A 21,612-nucleotide genomic window follows, 5' to 3' on the forward strand; every position below is an offset into this window, starting at 1 on the left:
AAAGTGTTATACCTTTCTTTTGACTGAGGAGTTTGGGAACACTGTTTTTGCAAATTCTGCGAAGAAATATTTTATAGCTCAAAAAGCCTATGGTGAACAAGGAAATATCTTGAGATAAAAATTGGAAAGAAACCTCATGAGAAACTGCTTTCTGATATGTGCATTCATCCAACAGAGTTAAGTCCTTGTATTGATGGAACAGTTTGCAAACACTGTTTCTGTAGAAACTGCAAAAGGATATTTGGCAGCGCATTGAGGCCTAATGTGGAATAGGAAATATCTTCAGAGAATAATTATACAGAAGCTTTCTGAGATATTGCCTTGTGATATATGTATTCTTCTGACAGAGTTACAACTTTCTTTTCACTGAGCAGTTTGGAAATGCGGTTTTTGTAGAATCTGTGAAGGGATATTTTGGAGCACATTAAAGACTACAGGGCAAAAGGAATTATACTTACATAGAAAATAGAAAGAATCTTTTTGAGAAAGTGCTTTGTGATGTTTACATTCATCTCACAGAGTTAAAACTTTCTTTTGATTGATCACTTTGGAAATGCTGTTTTTGTAGAATCTGCAAAGGGATATTTGTGAGTGCAGAGATATTTTTGAGCACAATGAGTCCTCTGCTGAAAGAGCAAATATCTTGTGACAAAAGCTAGAGAGAAGCTTTCTGAGAAACTGCTCTGACATGTCTGCATTCTTCTCCCCGAGTTAAAACTCTTTATTGACTGAGCAGTTTGGGAACATTCTTTTTGTAGAATCTGCAAAGGCAAAATTGGGTGTGTAGTGAGGCCTTTCATGAAAAAGGTAATACCTTTGGATAAAAACTAGCAGAAAGTTTTTTTTTTCTTTATTATACTTTAAGTATTAGGGTACATGTGCACATTGTGCAGGTTACTTACATATGTATACATGTGCCATGCTGGTGCGCTGCACCAACTAACTCATCATCTAGCATTAGGTATATCTCCCAATGCTATCCCTCCACCTCCCCCAACCCCACAACAGTCCCCAGAGTGTGATAGTCCCCTTCCTGTGTCCATGTGATCTCATTTTTCAATTCCCACCTATGAGGGAGAATATACGGTGTTTGGTTTTTTGTTCTTGTGATAGTTTACTGAGAATGATTATTTCCAATTTCATCCATGTCCCTACAAAAGACATGAACTCATCTTTCTTTATGGCTGCATAGTATTCCATGGTGTATATGTGCCACATTTTCTTAATCCAGTCTATCATTGTTGGACATTTGGGTTGGTTCCAAGTCTTTGCTATTGTGAATAATGCCGCAAAAAACATACATGTGTATGTGTCTTTATAGCAGCATGATTTATAGTCATTTGGGTATATACCCAGTAATGGGATGGCTGGGTCAAATGGTATTTCCAGTTCCAGATCCCTGAAGAATCGCCACACTGACTTCCACAATGGTTGAACTAGTTTACAGTCCCACCAACAGTGTAAAAGTGTTCCTATTTCTCCACATCCTCTCCAGCACCTGTTGTTTCCTGACTTTTTAATGATCACCATTCTAACTGGGGTGAGATGGTATCTCATTGTGGTTTTGACTTGCATTTCTCTGACAGCCAGTGATAATGAGCATTTTTTCATGTGTTTTTGGCTGCATAAATGTCTTCTTTTGAGAAGTGTCTGTTCATGTCCTTCACCCACTTTTTCATGGGGTTGTTTGTTTTTTTTCTTGTAAATTTGTTGGAGTTCATTGTAGATTCTGGATATTAGCCCTTTTTCAGATGAGTAGGTTGCGAAAATTTTCTCCCATTCTGCAGGTTGCCTGTTCACTCTGATGGTAGTTTCTTTTGCTGTGCAGAAGCTCTTCAGTTTAATTAGATCCCATTTGTCAATTTTTTCTTTTGTTGCCATTGCTTTTGGTGTTTTAGACATGAAGTCCTTGCCCATGCCTATGTCCTGAATGGTAGTGCCTTGGTTTTCTTCTAGGGTTTTTATGGTTTTAGGTCTAACGTTTGAGTCTTTAATCCATCTTGAATTGATTTTTGTATAAGGTGTAAGGAAGGGATCCAGTTTCAGCTTTCTACATATGGCTAGCCAGTTGTCCCAGCACCATTTATTAAATAAGGAATCCTTTCCCCATTGCTTGTTTTTCTCAGGTTTGTCAAAGATCAGATAGTTGTAGATAGGGGCATTATTTCTGAGGCCTCTGTTCTGTTCCATTGATCTATATCTCTGTTTTGGTACCAGTACCATGCTGTTTTGGTTACTGTAGCCTTGTAGTATAGTTTGAAGTCAGGTAGTGTGATGCCTCCAGCTTTGTTCTTTTGGCTTAGGATTGAGTTGGTGATGAGGGCTCTTTTTTGGTTCCATATGAACTTTAAAGTAGTTTTTCCAATTCTGTGAAGAAAGGCATTGGTAGCTTGATGGGGATGGCATTGAATCTGTAAATTACCTTGGGCAGTATGGCCATTTTCACGATATTGATTCTTCTTATCCATGAGCATGGAATGTTCTTCCATTTGTTTGTATCCTCTTTTATTTCATTGAGCAGTGGTTTGTAGTTCTCCTTGAAGAGGTCCTTCACATCCCTTGCCATTTGGATTCCTAGGTATTTTATTCTCTTGGAAGCAATTGTGAATGGAGTTCACTCATGATTTTGCTCTCTGTTTGTCTGTTGTTGGTGTATAAGAATGCTTGTGATTTTTGTACATTGATTTTGTATCCTGAGACTTTGCTGAAGTTGCTTATCAGCTTAAGGAGATTTTGGGCTGAGACGATGGGGTTTTATAGATATACAATCATGTCGTCTGCAAACAGGGACAATTTGACTTCCTCTTTTCCTAATTGAATACCCTTTATTTCCTTCTCCTGCCTGATTGCCCTGGCCAGAACTTCCAACACTATGTTGAATAGGAGTGGTGAGAGAGGACATCCCTGTCTTGTGCCACTTTTCAAAGGGAATGCTTTCCAGTATGATATTGGCTGTGGGTTTTGTCATAGATAGCTCTTATCATTTTGAAATACATCCCATCAATACCTAATTTATTGAGAGTTTTTAGCATGAAGGGTTGTTGAATTTTGTCAAAGGCTTTTTCTGAATCTATTGAGATAATCATGTGGTTTTTGCCTTTGGCTCTGTTTATATGCTGGATTACATTTATTGATTTGCGTATATTGAACCAGCCTTGCATCCCAGAGATGAAGCCCACTTGATCATGGTGGATAAGCTTTTTGATGTGCTGCTGGATTTGGTTTGCCTGTATTTTATTGAGGATTTTTGCATCAATGTTCATCAAGGATATTGGTCTAAAATTCTCTTTTTTGGTTGTGTCTCTGCCAGGCTTTGGTATCAGGATGATGCTGTCCTCATAAAATGAGTTAGGGAGGATTCCCTCTTTTTTTAATGGTTGGAATAGTTTCAGAAGGAATGGTACCTGTTCCTCCTTGTACCTCTGGTAGAATTCGGCTGTGAATCCATCTGGTCCTGGACTCTTTTTGGTTGGTAAGCTATTGATGATTGCCACAATTTCAGATCCTGTTATTGGTCTATTCAGAGATTCAGCTTCTTCCTAGTTTAGTCTTGGGAGAGTGTATGTGTCGAGGAATTTATCCATTTCTTCTAGATTTTCTAGTTTATTTGCATAGAGGTGTTTATAGTATTCTCTGATGGTAGTTTGTATTTCTGTGGGATTGGTGGTGATATCCCCTTTATCATTTTTTATTGCATCTATTTGATTCTTCTCTCTTTTTTTCTTTATTAGTCTTGCTAGTGGTCTGTCAATTTTGTTGATCCTTTCAAAAAACCAGCTCCTGGATTCATTAATTTTTTGAAGGGTTTTTGGTGTCTCTATTTCCCTCAGTTCTGCTCTGACTTTAGTTATTTCTTGCTTTCTGCTAGCTTTTGAATGTGTTTGCTCTTGCTTTTCTAGTTCTTTTAATTGTGATTTTAGGGTGTCAATTTTGGATGTTTCCTGCTCTCTCTTGTGGGCATTTAGTGCTATAAATTTCCCTCTACACACTGCTTTGAATGTGTCCCAGAGATTCTGGTATGTTGTGTCTTTGTTCTCATTGGTTTCAATGAACATCTTTATATCTGCCTTCATTTCATTATGTACCCAGTAGTCATTCAGGAGCAGGTTGTTCAGTTTCCATGTAGTTGAGTGGTTTTGAGTGAGATTCTTAACCCTGAGTTCTAGTTTGATGGCACTATGGTCTGAGAGATAGTTTGTCATAATTTCTGTTCTTTTACATTTGCTGAGGAGAGCTTTACTTCCAATTATGTGGTCAATTTTGGAATAGGTGTGGTGTGGTGCTGAAAAAAATGTGTATTCCGTAGATTTGGGTGGGGAGTTCTGTAGATTTCTATTAGGTCCACTTGTAGAACTGATTTCAATTCCTGGGTATCCTTGTTGACTTTCTGTCTTGTTGATCTGTCTAATGTTGACAGTGGGGTATTAATGTCTCCCATTATTAATGTGTGGGAGTCTAAGTCTCTTTGTAGGTCACTCAGGACTTGCTTTATGAATCTGGGTGCTCCTGTATTGGGTGCATATATATTTAGGATAGTTAGCTCTTCTTGTTGAATTGATCCCTTTACCATTATGTAATGGCCTTCTTTGTCTCTTTTGATCTTTGTTAGTTTAAAGTCTGTTTTATCAGAGACTAGGATTGCAACCAGTGCCTTTTTTTGTTTTCCGTTTTCTTGGTAGCTCTTCCTCCATCCTTTTATTTTGAGCCTATGTGTGTCTCTGCACATGAGATGGGTTTCCTGAATATAGCACACTGATGGGTCTTGACTCTTTATCCAATTTGCCAGTCTGTGTCTTTTAATTGGAGCATTTAGTCCATTTGCATTTAAATTTAATATTGTTATGTGTGAATCTGATCATGTCATTATGATGTTAGCTGGTTATTTTGCTTGTTAGTTGATACAGTTTCTTCCTAGACTCAATGGTCTTTACATTTTGACGTGATTTTGCAGTGGCTGGTACCGGTTTTTCCCTTCCATATTTAGTGCTTCCTTCAGGAGCTCTTTTAGGGCAGGCCTGGTGGTGACAAAATCTCTCAGCATTTGCTTGTCGTAAAGTATTTTATTTCTCCTTCACTTATGAAGCTTAGTTTGGCTGGCTATGAAATTCTGGGTTGAAAATTCTTTTGTTTAAGAATGTTGAATATTGAACCCCACTCTCTTCTGGTTTGTAGGGTTTCTGCCGAGAGATCCGCTGTTAGTCTGATGGGCTTCCCTTTGAGGGTAACCAGACCTTTCTCTCTGGCTGCCCTTAACATTTTTTCCTTCATTTCAACTTTGGTGAATCTGACAATTATGTGTCTTGGTGTTGCTCTTCTCAAGAGTATCTTTGTGGCATTCTCTGTATTTCCTGAATCTGAATGTTGGCCTGCCTTGCTAGATTGGGAAAGTTCTCCTGAATAGTATCCTGCAACCTGTTTTCCAACTTGGTTCCATTCTCCCCATCACTTTCAGGTACACCAATCAGACGTTGATTTGGTCTTTTCACATAGTCCCATATTTCTTGGGGGCTTTGCACATTTCTTTTTATTCTTTTTTCTCTAAACTTCCCTTCTCACTTCTTTTCATTCATTTCATCTTCCATCGCTGATACACTTTCTTCCATTTGATCACATCAGCTCCTGAGGCTTCTGCATTCTTCATGTAGTTCTTGAGCCTTGGTTTTCAGCTCCATCAGCTCCTTTAAGCACTTCTCTGTATTCGTTATTCTAGTTATACATTCTTCTAAATTTTTTTCAAAGTTTTTATCTGAAGGTATTTCCTTGTTCACCATAGGCCTTTTTGAGCTACTTATCATCGTTTTGCAGATTATTCAAAAACAGAATTTCAAAACTGCTCTATCAAAGGAAAAGTTTAACTCTGTGAGATGAATGCACACATCATGTATCAGTTTCTCAAAAACGTTCTTTCTAGTTTTTATCTGAAGGTATTTCCTTTTTCATCACAGGCTACAATGTGCTCCCAAATATATCTTTGCAGATACTACAAAATTGTGTGTCCAAACTGCTCAATCAAAAGACAGGTTTAACTCTCTGGGATACACACACACATCACAAATAAGTTTCTCAGATAGCTTCTGTCTAGTTCTTCCCTGAATATATTTCTTTTTCCACCATAGGCCTCAAAGCTCTCCCAAATATCCCTTCATGGATTCTATAAAAACTGTGTTTCCAACCTGTTCCGTCAAAAGAAGGATTTAACTCTGTAAGATGAACACACACATCAGAAATCAGTTTCTCATAAAGCTTCCTTCCATTTTGTATCTGAAGAAATTTCCTTGTTCTCCACAGGCCTTTTTGCTGTACAAAATATTGCTTCACAGATTATATAAAGTCAGTGTTTCCAAAGAGTTCCATCAAAGGAAGGACTTCACTCTGTGAGACGAATGCACTCATCAAAAAGCAGTTTCTCATAATGCTTATTTCCAGTTTTTTTGAAGATATTTCCTTTTTCTCCACTGGCCTCTTTGTGCTACCTAATATCACTTTGCAGATTATGCAAAAAGACTGTTTCCAAACTGCTCATCCAAAAGAAAAATTTAACTCTCTGAGATGAATGCCTACATCACAAAGCAGTTTCTCAGAAAGCTTCTTTCTAGTTTTTATCCAAAGTTATTTCCTTTTTCATCATAGGCATCAGTGTGCTCCCAAATATCCCTTCACAATTTCTACCAAAACAGTGTTTCCAAGTGCTCAAATGAAAGAACAATTTGACTGAGTGAGGACAATGCACACATCACACAGCAGTTCCTCAGAATGGTTCTTTATAGTTGTTATCTGAAGTTATTTCCTTTTTCACCATAGGCCACGTGAGTTCCAAAATATCCCTTGGAAGATTCTACAAAACTGTGTTTCCAAGCTGCTCAATCAAAAGAGTGGTTTAACTCTGAGATGCATGCACACATCACAAAGCAGTTTCTCAGATAGCTTCTATCTACATCTTCTCTGAAAATATTTCCTTTTCCACAGTAGGCCTCAATGCACTCCAAAATATACCATTGCAGATTCTACAAAAACAGTGTTTCCAAACTGCTGAATCAAACAAAAGTTTTAAATGTGTGAGAAGAATGCACACATCACAAATGAGTTTCTCAGAAAGCTTCTCTCTAGTTTTTATCTGAGTATATTTCCTATTTCAACATAGGCCTCAATGCTCTCAAAAGTTTCCCAGCACTCAGAAATGTCACAGCAATTCTACAAAAGCAACGTTTCCAAACTTCTCAATCAAATGAAAGGTTTAACTCAGTGAAGTGAGTGAACATGTCACAAAGCAGTCTCTCAGAATGCTTCTTTCTAGTTTTTATCAGAAGATATTTCCTTTTCCACCATAAGTCTCAATCCGCTCCCATGTATCCTTACAGAGATTTTACAACAACAGTGTTTACAAACTGCTCAATAAAAAAAAGTGATTTTATTCTCTGAGATGAATGCACACATCATAAAGCTGTTTCACAGAAAGCTTCTTATTTGTTTTTATCTGAAGATATTTCCTTTTTTGCCATTGGGTTCAATGCACTCCCAAATATACCTTTGCAGACTCTACAAAACAGTGAGTACAAACTGCTGTATCAAAAGAAAGGTTTAACTCTGTGAGATGAATGCACACGTCACAAAGCAGTTTATCTACAAGCTTCTTTCTAGTTTTTATCCATGTGTATATCCTTTATCACCATAGGCTCAATGCACTCCCAAATATCCCAAAGCAGGTTACACAAATACACTGTGTCCAAACTGCTCAATCAAAAAACAAACAGGTTTACCTCTGGAACAGTTTGGAAACACTGTTTTTGTAGAATCTGCAAAGGGATATTTGGGAGTGCATTGAAGCCTGTGGTGAAGAAGAAAATATCTTCGGAGAAGAACTAGAGAGAAGCTTTCAGAGAAACTGCTTTGTGATGTGTGCATTCATCTCACAGAGTTAAACCTTTCTTTTGATTCAGCAGTTTGGAAACTTTTTTTTGTAGAATCTGCAAAGGGATATTTGGGAGGGCATTGTGGCCTACAGTGAAAAAGAAAATATACGTGGATAAAAACTAGAAAGAAATTTTTGAGAAACTGCTTTGTGATGCATGCATTCATCTGACAGAGTGAAGCTTCTCTTTTGACTGAGCAGTTTGGAAACAATGATTTTGTATAACCTGCAAAGTGATATTATGTAGCACAAAGAGGCCTATTTTAAAAAAGGAAATGTCTTCTGATAAAAACTGGAAAGAAGCTTTCTGAGACACTGATTTGTGATGTGTGCATTCATTTCACAGTGTTAAATCTTTCCTTTGATGGATCCGTTTGGAAACACCCTTTTCGTAGAATCTGTGAATCATTATTTTGGAGCACATTGAGGCCTATGGTGAGAAAGGAAATATCTACAGATAAAACCTAGAAAGAATCTTTCTGAGAAAGTGCTTTCTGATATGTGCATTTATCCAACAGAGTTAAACCTTTGTTTTGATTGAGCACTTTGGAAACACTGTTTCTGTGGAATCTGCGATGGGGTATTTTGGAGCGCATTGATGTCTACAGTGAAAAAGAAAATATCTTCAGATAAAAACTAGAAAGAAGCTTTCTAAAATACTGCTTTGTGATGTGTGCTTTCTTCTCAAACAGTTAAAAGTTTCTATTGATTGAGCAGCTTGGAAACCCTGTTTTGTAGAATATGCAAAAGGATATTTTGGTGCACACTGAAGCCTATGATGAAAAAGGAAATATCTTTGGATAAAAACTACAAGGAAGCTTTATGAGAAACTGCTTTGTGATGTATGAATTAATCACACAGAGTTAAACTTTTCTTTTGACAGAGCAGTTTGGAAACACTGTTTTTGTATATTCTGTGAAGGGATGTTAGGTATCACAAAAAGGCCTATGTTGAACAAGGAAATGTCTCCAGATAAAAACTAGATAGTAGAGTTATGAGAAACTGCTGTGTGTGCATTGATCTCACAGAGATAAACCCTTCTTTTAATGGTACAGTTCGGAAACATTCGTTTTATGGAATCTGGAAGGGATATTTTGGAGCACATTGAGGCCTATGGTGGAAAAGGAAATATCTTCAGAGAAGAACTAGACAGAACCTATCTGAGAAACTGCATTTTGATGTGAACATTCAGGTCGCAGAGTTAAACCTTTCTTTTGCTTGAGCAGTTTGGAAACACTGTTTTTGTCTAATCTATGAAGTGACATCTGGTAGTGGACAGAGGCCAATGGTGAAAAGGGAATATCTTAGGATAAAAACAGAAAGGGCCGGGCACAGTGGCTCACGCCTGTAATCCCAGCACTTTGGGAGGCCGAGGCGGGCGGATCACGAGGTCAGGAGATCGAGACCATCCTGGCTAACATGGTGAAACCCCGTCTCTACTAAAAATACAAAAAATTAGCCGGGCGTGGTGGCGGGCGCCTGTAGTCCCAGCTACTCGGGAGGCTGAGGCAGGAGAATGGTGTGAACCCGGGAGGCGGAGCTTGCAGTGAGCTGAGATTGCGCCACTGCACTCCAGCCTGTGCGACAGAGCCAGACTCCGTCTCAAAAAAAAAAAAAAAAAAAAAAACAGAAAGAACTTTTTTGAGAAACTGTTTTGTGATGTGTGCATTCATCTCACAGAGTTAAACCTTTCTTTTGACTGACAGTTTGGAGACACTATTTTGACAAAATTTGTGAACCTGTATTTTGTAGTACGAAAAAGTTTATGGTGAAAAAGGAATTATCTTAAGATAAAAAATGGAAAGAAGAGCTATGAGAAACTGCTTTCTGATGTGTGCATTCATCTCACTGAGTTAAGTCCATCTTTTGAATGAACAGTTTGGAAACACTGTTTTTGTAGAATATGTGAAGGAATATTTGGGAGAGCATTGAGGCCTATGATGGAAAAGGAAATACCTCCAGAGAAGAAGGAGACAGAAGCTTTCTTAGAAACTGCTTTGTGATGTGTGCAATCAACTCACAGAGTTAAACCTTTCTTTTCGCTGAGCAGTTTGGAAACACTGTTCATTTGTAGAATGCGTGAGGGGATATTTGGGAGCACATTGACGCCTGGAGTGAAAAAGGAAATATCTTTGGATAAAAACTAGAAAGAAGCTTTCTGAGAAACTGCTTTGTGATACTTGCATTCGTCTCACAGAGCTAAACCTTTCTTTTGATTGGTCCATTTGGAAGCACTGTTTTTGTAGAATCTGCAAAGGAATATTTGGCAGCATATGAGTCCAACGTTGAAAACAGAAATAACTTCAGATAAAAACTAGAAAGAAGCTTTCTGAGAAACCACTTTGGGACGTGTGCATTCTACTCACAGAGTTAAATGTTTCTTGTGATTGAGTACTTTGGAAACATTGTTTAAGTAGAATCTGCAAAGGGATATTTGGGAGCTCAGTGATGCCTATATTGAAAAAGGAAATATTTTTGGAAAATAACTAGAAAAAGGCTTTTTGAGAAACTGCTTTGTGATGCCTGCATTAAACTCATAGAGTTGAACCTGTTTTTTCATTGAGCAGCTTGGAAATCTGGTTTTGTATGATCTGCAGTGGCATATTGGAAAGCGCAGTTAAGACTTTGGTGAAAAAGGAAATATCTTCAGTTATAAACTAGAAAGAACTTTTTTGAGAAACAGCTTTGTTCTGTGTGTGTTCATCTGGCAGAGCTAAACCTTTCTTTTGACTGAGCATTTTAGAATCACTGTTTTTGTATAATCTGTGAAGCCATATTATGCAGCACAAAAATGCCTATGTCGATGAGGAAAATAAGTTCAGGTAAAAACTGGAAAGAAGTGTTATGAGAAACTGCTTTCTGATGTGTGTGCTCATCTCACAGATATAAGTCCTTGTTTTGTGGAACAGTTTGGAAACACTGTTTTATAGAATCTGTGAAGGGATCTTTTGGAGTGAATTGAGGCCTATTTTGGAAAAGGAAATATCTTCAGAGAAGAACTAACCAGAAACTTTCTGAGAGTCTTCTTTGTGATGTATGCATTTGTTTCACAGAGTTAAACCTTTCTTTTGATTGAGCAGTTTGGAAACACTGGTTTTGTAATATCTGCAAAGGGATATTTGGGAAATCTTTGAAGCCTAGGGTGAAAAAGAAAATACATTCAGATAAAAACTAGGAGGAAACTTTTAGAGAAACTGCTTTGAGATGTCTGCATTTATCTAACAGAGTTAAACCTTTCTTTTGATTGATCCATTTGGAACCAATGGGTTTTTAGAATCTGCAAGTTATATTTGGGAGCATACTGAGGCCTATGGTGGAAAAGATAATATCTTCAGATAAAAACTAGAAAGAACCTATATAAGAAACTGCTTTGTGATGTGTGCATTCATCTCTGAGTCAACTGCTTCCTTTCATGGAACAGTTTTGAAACATTGTTTTTGTGAAATATGAGAATGGATATTTGGGAGCTCATTGAGGCCTATGGTGGGAAAGGAAATATGTTCAGAGAAGAACTAAACAGAAGCTATCTGAGATATTCCTTTGTGTTGTGTGAATTCAACCCACAGAGGTAAAAATTTGTTTTGACTGAGTGGTTTGGAAACACTGATTTTGCAAAATCTATAAAGCAATATTTGGCAGTGAATACAAGCCTATGGTAAACAAGGAATATCTTCAGATAAAAACTGGAAAGAAACATTAAGAGAAATGTCTTTCTGATGTGTGTGTGCATTCATCTCACAGAGTTAAACCTTTCCTTTGATTGAGCAATTTGGAAATACTGTTTTTGTACAATCTGCAATGGTATATTTGAGAGTGCCATGAGACCTATGGTAAAAATGAAACATATTCAGATAAAAACTAGAAAGAACTGTTTTTGAGAAACTGCTTTGTGATGTGTGCATTCAACTGACAGAGATAATACTGTTTTTTGATTGGGCAGTTTAGAAACACTGTTTTTATAGAATCTGCGAAGGGATATTTGGGAGCGCTCAGAAACCTATGGTGGAAAAGCATATATCTTCAGATGAAAACTAGAAAAAGATTTTTGAGAAACTGCTTTGTGATGTGTGCATTCATCTCACTTGGTTAAATCTTTCCCTTGGTTGATCAGTTTGGAAACATTGTTTTTGTAGAATCTGTGAAGGGATATTAGGGAGCGCTTGAGGTCTCTGGTGAAGGAAATAACTTCAGATGAAAACTAGAAAGAAGATTTCTAAGAAACCACCCTGTGATGTGTGCATTCTTCTCACAGAGTTAAATTTTCTTTTGATTGAGCAGTTTAGAAATAGAGCTTTTGTAGAATCTGTAAAGGTATATTTGGGAGCACCCTGAGGCCTATGGTGAAAAATGAATTATTCGGATAAAAACTAGAAAGAAGCTTTTGGAGAAACTGTTTTTTATTGTGTGCATTCAACTCACCAATTTAAACCTGTCTCTTGATTGATCAGTGTGTAAACAGTGTTTTAGTACTATCTGTGACGTGATATTTGGGAGCACATTGAAGCCTATTGTTGTAAAGGAAATATCTTAGGGTAAAAACTAGACAGAAGCTATGTGAGAAAGAGCTTTGTGATGTGTGCATTCATCTCACAAAGTTAAGCGTTTCTTTTGAGTGAGCAGTTTGGAAACACTGTTTTGTGGAATCTGCAAAGGGATATTTGGGAGTGCATTAAAGCTTCTGATGAAAATGGATATATCTTTGGATAAAAAGTACAAAAAAGCTTTCAAAATACCACTTTGTGATGTCTGCATTCTTATCACAGAGTTATGAAGGCTATGAGAACTGCTTTGTGATCTGTGTATTCATCTCACAGGTTTAAACCTTTATTTGACTGAGCAGTTTGGAATCTTTTTTTTGTATAATCTATGAAGTGATATTAATTAGTGCAAATATGCCTGTGTTGATAAAGAAAAAATAACTTCAGATAAAATCTGGAAAGAAGCATTGTGAGAAACTTCTTTTGGATGTGTGTGTTCATCCTACAGGGTTAAGTACCACTTTTGATAGAACAGTTTGAAAACACTGTTTTTGTAGAATCTGTGAAGGGATATTTGGGAGTGCTTTGAGGCCTATGGTGGAAAAGGAAGTATCTTCAGAAAAGAACTAGACAGAAACTTTCTGAGAAATTGCTTTGTGATGTGTGCGTTCATCTGACAGAATTAAATCTTTCTTTTGATACAGCAGTTTGGAAACACTGTTTTTGTAGAATCTGCGAAAGGATATTTGTGAGCCCATGTTGCCTATGGGGAAAAAGGAAATACCTTCAGATTAAATACTGCCAAATAGCCTTCTGTGAAACGGTTTTGTGATCCATGTATTCTCATCACAGATTTAAAAGTTTCTTTTGATTGAGCAGTTTGGAAACACTGTTTTTGTAGAATCTGTGAAGGGATATTTGGGAGCACATTGACGCCTATGGTGAAAAGAAATATCTTCAGATAAAGGTTGAAATAAGATTTCTGAGAAACTACTTTGTGATGTGTGCATTCATCTGACAGAGTTAAGCCTTTCTTTTGATGGATCAATTTGGAAACACTGTTTTTGTAGAATCTGAAAAGGGATAGTTGGGAGTGCATTGAAGCCTTTTGTTAAAAAGGAAATACCTTTGGATAAAAACTATAAAGAAGCTTTATGAGAAACTGCTTTGTGATGTGTGAATTCGTCTCACAGAGTAAAACCTTTCTTTCAATTGACTAGTTTGGAAACACTGTTTTTCGAGAATCTGCATAAGGATCTTTGTGAGTGCATGACACTTATGGTGAAGAAGGAAATATCTTCAGATAAAAACTAGAAAGAAGTTTTTTTGAGAAACTACTTTTGATGTGTGCATTCACATCACAGAGATAACCCTTTCTTTTGACTGAGCAGTTTGGAAACACTGTTTTTGTAGAATCTGTGAAGCAATGTTTCACAGCACAAAAAGGCCTGTTGTGAAGAAGGAAATACCTTCAGATAAAAACTGGAAAGAAACGTTAAGAGAAACTGCTTTCCGATATGTTCATTCACCTCACAGAGTTAAATGGATCTCTTGTTGGAACAGTTCAGAAACAGTTTTTATAGAATCTGTGAAGGTATATTTGGGAGCTCATTGAGGCCTATGGTGTAAAAGGAAATATCTTGAGAGACGAACTAGACTGAAGCTAAATGAGAAACTGCTTTGTTAGGTGTTCATTTATCTCACTGAATTAAACTTTTCTTTTGATTGAAGTGTTTGGAAACACTGTTTTTGTAGAATCTGCAAAGGGATATTTGGGAGTGCACTGAGGCCTTTGGTGAAAAAGGAAATACCTTCATATAAAAAGTGGAAAGAAGCATTTTGAGAAACTGCTTTGTGATGTGTGCATTCAACACACAGAATTAAACCTGTTTTTTGATTGAGCAGTTTGGAAACAGTGTTTTTGTAGAATCTGCAATGGGATATTTTGGTGCACATTGAAGCCTATGGTAATAAAGGAAATATTTTTCAGATAAAAACTAGAAAGAAGGTTTTTGAGAAATTGCTTTGTGATGTGTGCCTTCATCTTACAGAGTTAAACCTTTCTTTTGACCAAGCAGTTTGTAAACACTGTTTTTGCAGAACCTGTGAAGTAATATTGGGTAGGATAAAAAGCCTATGGTGAATAAGGAAATATCTTCAGATACAAACTAGAAAGAATCATTATGGGAAACTGCTTTCTGATGTGTGCATTCATCTCACAGAGATAAGTCCTTCTTTTGATGGAACAGTTTTGAAACACTGCTTTTCTACAATCTGCGAAGGGATATTTGGGAGCACATTGAAGCCTATGGTGGAAACAGAAATATCTTCAGAGAAGAACTAGACAGAAGCTTTCTGAGAAACCTCTTAGTGATGTGTGCATACAGCTCACAGATTTAAACCTTTTTTTGTTTGAGTAGTTTGGAAACACTGTTGTTGTAGAATCTGCAAAGGGATATTTGGGAGCAAATTGACGCCTATGGTGAAAATGGGAATAACTTCAGATAAAAACTAGAAAGAAGCCTTCTGAGAAAGCACATTGTGAGGGGTGCATTGTTCTCACAGAGTTAAATATTTATTTTGTTTGAGCAGTTTTGAAACACTATTTTTGCAGAATCTGCAAAGGGAAATTTGGGAGCATACAGATGCCTATGGTTTAAAAGGAAATAACTTCGAAAAAAGCTAGATAGAGACTTTTTGAGAAACTGTTTTGTGATGCGTGCATTCATCTCACAGGTTTAAACATTTCTTTTGACTGAGCAGTTTGGAAACACTGTTTTGGTAGCATCTGCAAAGGGATATTTGGGAGTGAACTGATGCCAATGGTGAAAAAGGAAATATCTTCATATAAAAACTAGAAAGAAGCTTTCTGTGTAACTCCTTTGTGATGTAAGCACTCAACTCCCAGAATTAAACTTTTCTTTTGACTGGGCAATTTGGAAACACTCTTTTTGTACAATTTGTGAGGCATTGTTTTCTTACACAAAAAGGCCTATGATGAACAAGGAATTAACTTCAGATAAAAACTGGAAAGAAGGGTTGTGAGAAACTGCTTTCTGATTTGTGCATTTATCCCACAGAATTAAATCCTTCTTTTGATGGAACAGCTTGGAAACACTGTTTTTATAGAATCTGCGAAGGGATATTTGGGAGCACATTGAGGCCTAATGGTAGAAAAGGAAATATGTTCAGAGAAGATCTAGACAGGAGGTATCTGAGAAAATGCTTTATGATGTTTTCATTCCTCTCACAAGGTTAAACCTTTCTTTGGCTGAGCAGTTTGGAAACACTGTTCTTGTAGAATCTGAAAACATACATTTGGGAGAGCACTGAGGCCTATGGTGAAAAAGGAAATACCATTGGATAAAAACCAGAAATAAGCTTTTTGAGAAACTGTTTTGTGATGTGTGCCTTCAACTCAAAGAACTAAACCTGTTTTTGAGTTTTTGTTTAAGCAGTTTGGAAACAATGATTTTGTACGATCTGCTTAGTGATATATTAGGGAGAACACTGAAGCCTATGGTGATAAAAGAAATAGGACAAAAACTAGAAAGAATCTTTCTGAGAAACTTCTTTGTGATGTGAGCACTCGTCTAACAGAAATAAACCTTTGTTTTCACTGAGCAGTTTGGGAACACTGTTTTTGAAGAATCTGCAAAGGCATATTTGGGAGCACATTGAAGTCTCTCGTGATAAAGGAAACATCTACGGATCAAAACCAGAAAGTAGTTTTTTGAGAAAGTGTTTTGTGATGTGTGCATTCATCTCAAAGAAGTAAATCCTTCTTTTTATGGAAGTGTTCAGAAACACTGTTTTCCTACAGTCTGTGAAGGAATATTTGTGAACCCACAATGCCTAAGGTGAAAAATAACTTCAGATAAAAAATAGAAAGAAGCTTTCTGAGAAACTGCTTTGTGATGTGTGCATTATCTTTGCCGAATTAAACATTTCTTTTGATTGAGCATTTTGTAAACCCTGTTTTTCTAGAATCTGCAATGGGATATTTGGGAGTGCACTGATGCCCATGGTGAAAAATGAAATATCTTTGGAAAAAAACTACAAAGAAGCACTATGAGGAACTGCTTTGTCATGTATGCATTCATCTGACAGAGTTCAACATTTCTTTTGACTGAGCAGTTTGGAAACACTCTTTATGTATAATCTGCAAAGTGATTTTTGGTAGCGCAAAAAGGTATGTGGTGAACAAGGAAATATCTTCAGAAAAAACGGGAAAGATGAGTTATGAGAAACTGCTCTCTGATGAGTGCATTCACCTCACAGAGTTAAATCCTTCTTTGATGGAACAGTCAAGAAACACTGTTTTTATAGAATTAGTGAAAGGATATTTGGGAGAGCATAGAGGCCTATGATGGAAAAAGAAATATCATCAGAGCAGAAATAAACATAAGATGATAAAGGAAATATCTTCATGTAAAAATTACAAAGAAGCTTTTTGAGAAACTGCTTTGTATTGTGTGGGTTCAACTCACAGAGTTACACCTGCTTGTTGATTGAGCAGTTTGGAAACTCTGTTTTTGTTGAATCTGCCATGGGATTTTTGGGAGCACATTGAAGCCTAAGGTGATAAAGGAAATACCTTTGGATAAAAACTAGAAAGAAGGCTTTCGAGATACTGCTTTGTGATGTGTGCATTCATCTCACAGAGTTAAACTTTTCTTTTGACCAAGCAGTTTGGAAGCACTGTTTTTGTAAAATCTGCATAGTGATATAATGTAGCGCCTAAAAGTCTATGGTGAAAAAGGAAATATGTTCAGATAAAAATTGGAAAGAAGCATTGTGGGAAACTTCTTTTGGATGTGTGTGTTCATCCCACAGAGTTAAGTCCCTCTTTTGACGGAAGAGTTTGGAAAAACTGTTTTTTTTTTTTTGGATATGTGAAGGGATATTTGGGAGTGCATTGAGGCCAACAGTGGAAAAGGAAATATCTTCAGGGAAGAACTAGACAGAAGTTTTCTGGGAAACTGCTTTGTGATGTGTGCATTCATCTCACATAGTTAGAACTTTCTTTTGATTTAGCAGTTTGGAAACACTGTTTTTCCAGAATCTCCGAAGGGATATTTGGGAGCACATTAAAGCCAATGTTGAAAAAGGAAATATCTACAGATAAAAACTAGAAGGAATCATTTTGAAAAACTGCTCTTTGATGTGTGCATTCACCTCACAGGGTTTAAATTTCTTTTGAATTATCTTTTTGGAAACACTGTTTTTGTAGAATCTGCAAAGGGATATTAGTGAGGGCAGGAGTCCTACGGTGAAAAAGGAAATAACTTCAGATAAAAACTAGAAAGAAGCTTTCTGAAAAACACTTTGTGATGTGTGCATTCTTCTCAGAGAGTTAAAAGTTTCTTTTGATTAGGAACTTTGTAAACAATGTGTTTCTAGTATCTGCTAAGGATATTTAGGAGCACACTGATGCCAATGGTGAAAAAGGAAATATCTTCAGATAAACACTAGAAAGAAACTCTTTGAGAAGCTGCTTTGTGATGTATGCATTCATCTCACAGAGTTTAACTTTTCTTTTCACTCACTAGTTTGGAAACATTGTTTTTCAAAATCTGTGAAGTGATATTAGGTAGCACAAAAAACCTATGGTGAAAAAGTATATATGTTCATCTAAATCCTGGAAAGAGTCGTTATGATAAACTACTTTCTGATGGGTGCGTTCATCTCACAGAGTCACGTCCTACTTTTGATGGAACAATTTGGTAACACTGCTTTTGCAGAATGTGTGAAGGGATATTTTGGAGTACATTGAGGCCTATGGTGGAAAAGCAAGTATCTTCTCCTAAGAACTAGACAGAACATTTATGAGAAACTGCTTCATGATGTGTGCATTCATCTCAGAGAGTTAAAACGTTCTTTAAATAGAGCAGTTTGGAAACACTGTTTTTGAAGAATCTGCAAAGGGATATTTGAGAGCACACTGATACCTATATTGAAAAAGAAAATTCCTTCAGAGAAAACCTAGAAATAAGCTTTCTGAGAAACTGCTCTGTCATGTGTGTATTCACTTCACAGAGCTTAAACTTTCTTTTGAATTATCTTTTTGAAAAAACTGTTTTTGTAGAATCTGTGAAGGGATGTTTGTGAGGGAACGAGGACTATGGTGAAAAAGGAACTAACTGCAGATAAAAACTAGAAGGAAGCTTTCTGAAAAACTGCTTTCTTATGTGTGCTTCTTTTCACAGAGTTAAATATTTCTTTTGATTGAGCACTTTGTAAACACTGCGTTTCTAGGATCTGCTAAGGATACTTGGGAGCAAAGAAAATATCTTCACATAAGGACTAGACAGAATCTTTATGAGAAATGTGTGGTGTGTGCATTCATAACACTGAGTTAAAACTTTCTTTTCATAGAGCAGTTTGCAAAAACCATTTTTGAAGAATCTACAAAGGGATATTTGGGAGTGCACTGATACCAGTATTGAAAAAGGAAATATCTTCAGAAAAATACTAGAAAGAAGCTTTTCGAGAAACTGCTTTGTGATGTACACATTCATCTCACATAGTTAAACTTTTCTTTTGACTGAGAAGTTTAGAAACCCTGTTTTTGTGTAATCTGTGAGGGGGTGTTTGCAGTGCAAAAAGTCCTATGGTGAGCAAGGAAATATCTTTAGATAAAAACTGGAAAGAAGCGTTATGAGCAACTGCTTTCTGATGTGTGTTCATCACACATAGTTAAATGTTTCTTTCGATGGTTCAGCTCAGAAACACTGTTTTCATAGAATCTGTGAAGGCATATTTGGGAGCACATTGAGGCCTATGGTGGAAAAAGAAATAATTTAGAAAAGAACTAGACAGAAGCCATCTGAGAAACTTCTTTGTGATGTGTGCGTTCATCTCACAGTTAAACCTTTCTTTTGATAGAGTAGTTTGGAGACATTGTTTTGTAGAATCTGCAAAGGTATGTTTGGGAGTGCACTGAGGACTATGGTGAAAAAAGGAAATATCTTTGGATGAACAGGAAAGAAGCTTTTTGAAAAACTGCTTTGTGATGTCAGCGTTTAAATCACAGGGTTAAACCTGTTTTTTGATTGAGCAGTTTGGAAACCCTATTTTTGTAAAATCTGCCGTGGGATATTTGGGAGCACATTTAAGCCTATGGTGATAAAGGAAATATCTTTCTACAAAAACTAGAGAGAAACTGTCTGAGAAACTGCTTTGTAATGTGTGCATTCATTTCACAGAGTTAGTGCTTTCTTTTGACTAAGCAGTTTGCAAACACTGTTTTTGCAAAATTTACAAAGCTATATCTGTTATTGCAAAAAAGACTATGGTGAACCAGGAAATATCTTCAGATAAAAACTGGAAAGAAGTGTTATAAGAAACTGCTTTCTGATGTGTGAATTCATGTCACAGAGTTAAATCCTTCTTTTGATGGAACACTTTGGAAACACTATTTTTACAGAGCCTGCATAGGGACAATGAGGAACTCACTGAGGCCTATGGTGGACAAGGAACTTCTTTGTGATAGGTGCCTCCACTTCAGAGAGTTAAACTTTTCTTTTGATTGAGGAGTTTGGAAACACTGTTTTTGGAAAATCTGCAAAGGGATATTTGGGAGTGCATTGAAGCCTAAGGTGATAAAGAAAATATATTCGGATAAAAATTAGAAAGTTTTTGAGAAACTTCTTTGCCTTGTGTGCATTGAACTCACAGTGTTAAACCTGTTTTTTGATTGAAGAGCTTGGAAACATTGCTTTGTAGAATCTGCAAAGGTATATTTCAGAGCTCATAGAAAGCTATGGTTAAAATGGAACTATCTTCAGATGAAAACTAGAAAGAAGGTTTTGGAGAAACTGCTTTGTGATGTGTGTGTTCAATTCATAGAGTTAAACCTGTTTTTGATTGAGCAGTTTGGAAACACTGCTTTTGTAAAATCTACAATGGGATATTTGAAAATGCATTAGGCTTATGGAGAGAAAGGGACTATCTTCGTAAAATTTAGAAAGAAGCTTTTTGAGAAACTGATCTGTGATGTGTGCGTTCGTCTTATAAAGTTAAACGTTTCTTTTGACTGAGCAGTTTGGAAACTCTGTTTTTGCAAAATCTGTGAAGTGATATTAGGTAGCACAAAGAAGCCTGTGGTGAAAAAGGAAGTATCTTCAGACAAAAAGTGGAAAGAAGCATTATGAGAAATTGCTTTCTGATGTGTGCTTTCATCCCTCAGAGTTAAGTCCTTCTTTTGATGGAACAGTTTGGAAACACTGCTTTTGTAGAATCTGTGAAGGGATATTTGGGAGTGCATTGAGGCCTATGGTGGAAAAGGAAATGTCTTAAGAGAAAAAAACTAGACAGAAGCATTCTGAGAAACTGCTTTGTGATGAGTGCATGCATCTCACAGAGTTACACCATGATGTGTGTATTCATCTCAAAGAGCTAAAAAAGTCTTTTGATTGATCAGTTTGGAAACACTGTTTTTGTATAATCTGCAAAGAGATGTTAGGCAGTGCAAAAGGCCTATGATGAGCGGGGAAATACCTTGAGATTAAAAAGTGCAAGGAAGCATTATGAGAAACTGCTTCTGGATGTGTGTGTTCATCTCACAGAGGTAAGTCCTTCTTTTGATAGAACAGTTTGGAAACAGTTTTTGTAGAATCTGTGAAGGGATATTTGGGAGTGCATTGAGGCCCATGGTGGAAAAGGAAATAACTTCAGAGAAAAACTAGACAGAAACATTCTGAGAAATTGATTTGTGATGTCAGCATTCATCTCACAGAGTTAAACTTTTGTTTTGATTGAGCAGTTCTGAAAAATTGTTTTTGTAGAATCCACGAAGGCATATTTGGGAGTGCATGAACCTATAGTGAAAAAGGAAATATCTTCAGAAAAAAGTTAGAAGTAAGCTTTTTGAGAAACTGCTTTGTGATGTGTGCATTCATCTTACACAGTTAAACTTTTCTTTTCATTGATCTGTTTGGAAACACTGTTTTTGTAGCATCTGGAATGATTATTTGGGAGTACATGAGACCTATGGTGAGCAAAGAAATACCTTGAGAAAAAAACTGCAAGGGAGTGTTATGAGAAACTGCTTTCCAATGTGTGCATTCATCTCACAGAGGTAAGTCGTTCTTTTCATAGAACAGTTTGGAAACACTGTTTTTGTAGAATCTGTGAAGGGATATTTGGGAAGGCATTGAAGCCTATGGTGGAAAAAGAAATAACTTCAGAGAAAAACTAGACAGAAACATTCTGAGAAGCTGC

The sequence above is a fragment of the Gorilla gorilla genome, chromosome 19 (assembly GCF_029281585.2).
Source record: "Gorilla gorilla gorilla isolate KB3781 chromosome 19, NHGRI_mGorGor1-v2.1_pri, whole genome shotgun sequence".
In the NCBI taxonomy this organism is placed as follows: domain Eukaryota; kingdom Metazoa; phylum Chordata; class Mammalia; order Primates; family Hominidae; genus Gorilla; species Gorilla gorilla.